Source organism: Nicotiana tabacum, chromosome 19 (genome assembly GCF_000715075.1).
Source record: "Nicotiana tabacum cultivar K326 chromosome 19, ASM71507v2, whole genome shotgun sequence".
NCBI lineage: Eukaryota > Viridiplantae > Streptophyta > Magnoliopsida > Solanales > Solanaceae > Nicotiana > Nicotiana tabacum.
The window spans coordinates 92381824-92388434 of record NC_134098.1 but is presented as its reverse complement, the minus strand read 5'-3'; the positions used below and the strand labels follow the sequence as shown (position 1 = coordinate 92388434).

The following is a 6611-nucleotide window of genomic DNA, read 5'->3' as shown; positions in this document are numbered from 1 at the left end:
TATTTTCTCATACAAGAATTTTGGCTTTGAAGAAGAAAATGACTGTGAGTATGGTAAACAAGACAACTTGGAAAAAAAAATAAACAGAAATCAAATTTTTGTGGCCATTACGCCCCCTTGTTAGGTGAGATACACATGACTTGCCATGTCATCCAGTTGTGTTCAATTGGTACCGTTCTAATCTAGTTTAAGTGTTTGATAGTTCCTAAGCTTAGTTTAGGTGTCTAAATAAAAAGTTAGGACAAGTTTAAATGTTTGCGTATGTATTTGGCCAAAATGTATTCATGCTAGAGCTGGCATCTATAGTCCTTAACTATAAATTAGCACAAAATCATTAAGAAAATTAAAAAGTACTGTAAAAACCCTCATTCATTCTTCTGACCTTTTAGATTTTAATAAGCTCATTGTGCTAACAATATTATATTACTTTGCATATTTGTTCCTCTTAATGGTAGCGAATATACATTTTATGATTATTGAATCCCGACTTGCTATTCTAGAAAATTTTCTGTCTCTTCTTCTGGAAAATCTAGAGATAGAACCATCCTTCTTAAGAAATATGTCATATTTTTCTTTATTTAATTCTTATGTAACTTTATTATTTGTAACCGCATGATCAACTACAGCAATTTATTTCAAGAAAATTCCCATATTCCGACACAATATTTACAATTTCTTCATATCTTATAATCTATATATGTTATTTAACTTTTATGATTCATAACTCATCAATATCTTAACTTAATTATCACCACCCGATTTCTCAAGCTAAGACACTATTATTATCCAACTATTATCATAATTGGCCTCTCCTTAGGTTACAACTCAAAAGTAAATGCAAAACATGATTGTCTTTAGGTTACAAAAGAATAAAAATTACATATAGTATCTCTAATATTGGCATATATCTCCTTTTCTCACTCACCAGCATTTATTCTTAAAATAATCCTACTCTCTTAATTAATTACCATTTATCCCTGCTAGCTAGCTGCATAAAAACCAATCATTAGATAGAAGGGTTGACAATTATAACAAACAATTAAGTCATTACTTATAAATGGATTACTCCGAAAAACATAAAGTTGACTTTCACAAGTAATATATATATATATACCTTATTGTTTTAATAACGCCAACTAGGGTGAATTGAGTATCATATTATCAATCCATTAAAAGGATAAGATTTTCTAACTCCCAAATCAACACATTACATAGAAATAATAGTAAAATCATTTTAAAGACAGCAAGTATGAGAGTACTCCAAAGCACCTTTAAATAGTCTATATTTTTTTACTCTGAATGTAAACTCAAAAACCACAAGAATTGTCTCTAATATTCTTTAGTTTCAGCCATGGCAAAGAAACCTAGCATTGGTCGTCAAAAGATCAAAATTGCCAAAATAGAGGTCAAAAATCATATTCAAGTTACCTTCTCAAAACGTCGTTCTGGTCTTTTCAAAAAAGCTAGCGAACTATGCACACTTTGTGGTGTTGAAATAGCTATCATAGTTTTTTCTCCTGCAAGAAAAGTTTTCTCTTTTGTTCATCCTAATGTTGAGTCCATTATCGATAGATTCCTGTGAAGAAATCATAATCCAATTTCTAATTCATCGCTTCATCTTGTTGAGGCTCATCGAAATGCTAGTGTTAGTGAGCTTAATTTGCAATTAACTCAGATTCTTGCTCAGCTTGAAGTTGAGAAGAAAAGAGGAGAATCACTTTATGAAATGAGAAAAACAAGTCAAAGTCAATATTGGTGGGAAGCTCCTATAAGTAAACTTGCTTTGCATGAACTTGAACAACTAAAGGATTCAATAGAGGTTTTAAAAAAGAATGTGACAAATCAAGCAAGCAAGTTTATGGTTGAGACTACTGCTAATTCTTCTTCTTATTTTGGTGTTAATGGTAATGGAATTTTTGACAGCTATGATATCAAGCCAGCTCGAAACATGGTTGCTTCAAATAATCTTCATAACCATAACTTTGGTTTTGTTTCAGATTGATTGTTTTAATTCTTTTCTAGTTTCCCTCTTTTTATTAAGTAAAGCCTACGGGTACCTCACTTGTTGGTCTTTGCTATAAGTTTTTCAAGTTCTCAGTTTATGTATTGATTGCCTATATATGAGCAACAAGAAATGGTTGCCCGTATAAATCAATATGTTAGTAATTGTTAATATTTTGCAATCCATTTATTGCTATTATCATGTTATTACTTCCCCAGCCATTACCTTCATCTGTTGCTTTTTATTAAGAAATCCTGTCTTTATTTCTTAGTGTGAAGTTCATGAGTTCTACCTTCCCTAATTCTTATAAATATTATATATCCGTCTAACAATTTCTCTAAAAGAACATATATCAAGCATTCTTACCATGTAAAATAATTATTATGAGGAAAAGATGCATACATTTTCTTGTAAGCAGAATAATAAAATATATTGTTGTTATTACAATCATATAATTTTAAGTAATAAACCAAACAAAAACCAGATTAAAGTTTTAGTAAACCAATGAAAACTGGCACCAACGTGTGACCTCACTGTCAATAAAAGGTGGAATAAAGACCATAAGAAACCACATTCAAATTCTAACAATGAAATAAAATACTAAGAAAATGTAAAAGAAAGAGTGCAACATGACCAGTTTAGTTTTAGCAAATCTTTCTCAGCTTTTTCACCTTGACTTTGGCAGCAATATTATTCCTTCTCTTCTGTTGTCGCTCTTCCTTCAACTTCTCCCTGTTCTCAACTCTTTCTTTCCATTTCTCCCTAATCTTCTCTTTCCTCCTCGTCTCCTTCTTCATACTCTGCTTCAGCTTTGAAGTGTTATCATACACTTCCACTCCCATTGACTTTTTTGTTGCTGCCTTTCATAGTTCCCTCTCCATTATACCTTCCGGTTCTCCCTCTTTACCTTTTCCAGCCACTTCACTCTTTCTAATTCTTTCGCTTTCGATACTTTCCTCTTCTTCTTCTTTTTCTTATGATCACCATCGTCTTCGATTTTGACTTTTTCAAACTCTATTTCCTTGCCATTCACTCCTCTTTCTCTTCTACGCTTTAACTAATTGAGTTACAAGAGCTTGTTGCTATCTTTTTTTAAAAAATCCCTACCTTATATTATTATTGAATAAGATTACACGGAAGGGGAACCAAAAACCTTACCTTCGATAATACAAGCAAAAAAGGAATACAAGGGTGGGGTGTAAACAAATAGGGGTTGCCCTTCAAACAAATAAGCTCTCAAACAAAAGGTACCCTGATCAAATAAGGATTCTCTATTCCCCGAGAATCCTTATATATTCAAAGACCTTAACCTATACCCTTTTTATGGGATCTGATTCTAAAATTTAGTAAACGAGTCCTATCCATAATATAACTTCCTCTGGCAGCTCGAGGAAGTTCATTAGTATTTGTGAAGATTCTGGAGGAATCTTCAATAGCACCAAATTTTGCCAAGGCATCAGCAGTCATGTTAGCTTCCCTGAAGTAATGAGAAACTTCAGCATTAAGATGTGCCATCTTGTCCCGAATACTAGTGATCCAATATTGCAACTTCCAGGAAGGTTTACTAGACCCTTTGATCATGTCAACCACTATCTAAGAGTCCAATTCTCATATGATGTTGTTGAAATTTTTATCCATGCACCATTGCAATCCAAAGTTTGCTGCTTGAATATCAGCCATATCATAGAGACAGAGAAAGCCATAACCATAGAACCACTCTGATCTCTTAGTACTCCTCCTGCTCCAACCTTGCTATTAGTGATCATAGAACTTCCATTAGTATTCAATTTGTATATAGCTGAAGGAGATTTTAACCAATAGACTGAGACAATGATCAGTCTAGGCTTGAACCTTCCAACTCAGAGAATTGATTCCAATTCGAGTTCATAGGCAAGTGCTAATAATCTTTTCTAATAGCAATCTTCAGGTTTAGAAAGATTTCATGAATGACTTTTCTCAGTGATACATTCACATGGCCATACTTTGAAGCACACCTTCTTTTCAATAGTTTCCAGCAAACCAGAGAGAGTATAAGCTTTAGAGCGAGGTTTAGCATATTATTGCCAGTATTCTGACTCCACCAGCTCCACGTGAGATTCTTAAGATGACAAGCATTATACTTGGCTCCAAAATAGTTAGCATAGAAAGTCCACACCCTTGTAGCAAAATGGCTTTGCACAAATAGATGAAAGGATGATTCATTGCTAGCAGGAACAAAACAAGAGCATTTGGAAACTACTTGTTGTCCAAATCTATTAATAGAGTCGTCCAGGGGAAGTCTGTTCTTCAAAATTCTCCAATTTAAGAAATAGATCTTAAAAGGGAGTCTCTTATGCCAAATATTCCTGAATGTATCATTAGTACTTCTCTTCTGCCTTATGAATTCTCTAGCTGACGCATAACTAAATTCTTCATTTTGATTGGGCATTGAATAACATTGGTCATTCTTTCCTCGGTCAAAAATTTGAATCTGATTGATGTAGTTGTGTAGGTTATGAGGAAGAATTCCTAAAGTTTAGAATTGTTTAAGCTGTTCCCGTTTATGAAATCTTTGACTTGGATGTTACCCAAGTTAAATCTAGCATAATTGAAAAGGGCAAGCGGACCAATGCCAGTCTAGTTGTCCCACCAAAACATAGATTCCCCATTATTGATTCTCCATATCATATGAGGTTCAGTGCACTTCTTGATCTCCATCATCTCCTTCAAGCTTTGTGATTGACCTGAAGACCATTTCCTTTCTACAATATTAGTTCTCTTACAATATTTAGCCTTCATGAACTTTGACCACATGTTATCATGAGTTCTGAGCCTCCACCACCTTTTCATGGAATAGGATGTTGTGATATCATTTAGGCTTTGAGAGCCCTCTCCTACTTTATCTTTAGGATAACAGAGGTTCTTCCAAGACACCCAATGATATTTCTTTTTTCCATCACTATATCCCAAAATAAATCTGCCAAATATTTTTCGATATATTTCAAAACTGCTTTTGGAGATGCAATGGCTGCAACTATGTTCATAGTTTGAGATTGAAGGATTTGTTGAATAATAATCGCCTTTCCTCTGTAAGATAGTAGATTTCACTGCCATCCGCCTGCTTTCTTTAGAATTTTAGTAGTTATGTCAGCAAAATAACAAATATTTTTTCTCCCAACATAAATAGGCATTCCTAAGTATGTGAAGGGAAAGTTCTTGTGTTTGAGACCAAGGATATTTTTTATGTTCTTCCTGATATTTCTGTCAGTATGAGGAACTGTGAGAAAAAAACTTTTCTCAGTATTTATCTTCTGATCAGACACCATTTCATATCTTCTTAATTGCCTTATAATCATCTTCAACGAACTCATGTCCCAAGAAGTAAAAGTAACTACATCATCAGCACATGCTAAATGGTTAATTTGAGGAGCATTAGCTGGCATGTTAAAGCCAATGAACTTCCTTTTTAGAAAAATATTATTCAACATTTTGGAAAAAAATTCTGCAGTAATTACAAAGAGAGTAGGAGAACTTCCATCACTGTATCCCTAAAAGAAATCTGCAAAATATTTTTCGATCTATTTCAAAACTGCTTTTGGAGATGCAATGGTTGTCAGTAGGTGCATAGTTCGAGATTGAAGGATTTCAAACTATCTTGTTGCATAGTTTGAGGTGCAATAAACTTCCTTTTTAGCTTGTTGCTATCTTATTTTAGTTCAAAATAATTAATCTCTTATTTCATGGATTTTCTATAAGATTCAAAATATAGTTATGAATGGTAAATTTACTGAAAGTATAGCTACGAATAGTAAATATAATATAAATGTTCGATGTGTCATATAATTTTTCCGAAAAAATATTAGTAAGTAGCCTCCGGCTCTTATTCAGCACCTTAGTCGGGGTTTTAATGCAGGTATCATGGGCTTGAATGCGGGTGCTGAACACCGATTAAGAAAAATAATTCCAATTGAGACTTGTTTGGCAAAACAACGCTTGTTTGCAAACACAGATTTCGAATAAAGGGAAATATTTCTCGAAAAAAAGAATCTTTTTTATGGCCAAACGGGCAAAAACTCTAGGAAAGTAGATGAAAAATAGCCACATGAAACTCAAAGTACTGCAAGTGAAAACTCAAGGACAATGTGTCCTAATGAAAATTACTTGAATGAAGTTTTACATTCCAATTCCTATTGAATGGATACAATTCATGAGTACCAACTCACTCTCTACGAACTCTCTCGCTAAGAGTACTTCCAAAATTCACGACAAAAGAACTTTGTAATCCAAACCCTAAATCTTAACGTTATTTGAATAAATTTTGGATTTTCTGTTGTATATAGGTTGGTAAGATAACTTCGGACTATGTTAAAATCTTTATTTTGATAAAGGGTCCGGTGCAATGTCTTTGATGCTAACTATCCTTTCTTCCTTCTTTGCATTGTTGTTGCATTAAAGAACTTAGTATATATGTCTTGTATACGATCGAAGTCGAGCTCGATTTCGGCTTGGTAGATTAGGTTTGGAACATGGCGACCACGTACTGAAGACCGACCTCGAGTCTCACCGAGCTAGCACCCGAGGTCAGAACACCTGCCTTCGAGGAAAATTGAGTCCGGTGTCGACCTTAGCC

At 33.9% G+C, this 6611-nt stretch overlaps 1 pseudogene; it reads left to right on the top strand.

Annotated features, from left to right (window-relative positions):
• The first annotated feature begins 1351 nt into the window (after positions 1 to 1351).
• Positions 1352 to 2002, top strand: LOC107797214 (agamous-like MADS-box protein AGL62; annotated as a pseudogene).
• The last annotated feature ends 4609 nt before the right edge of the window (positions 2003 to 6611 follow it).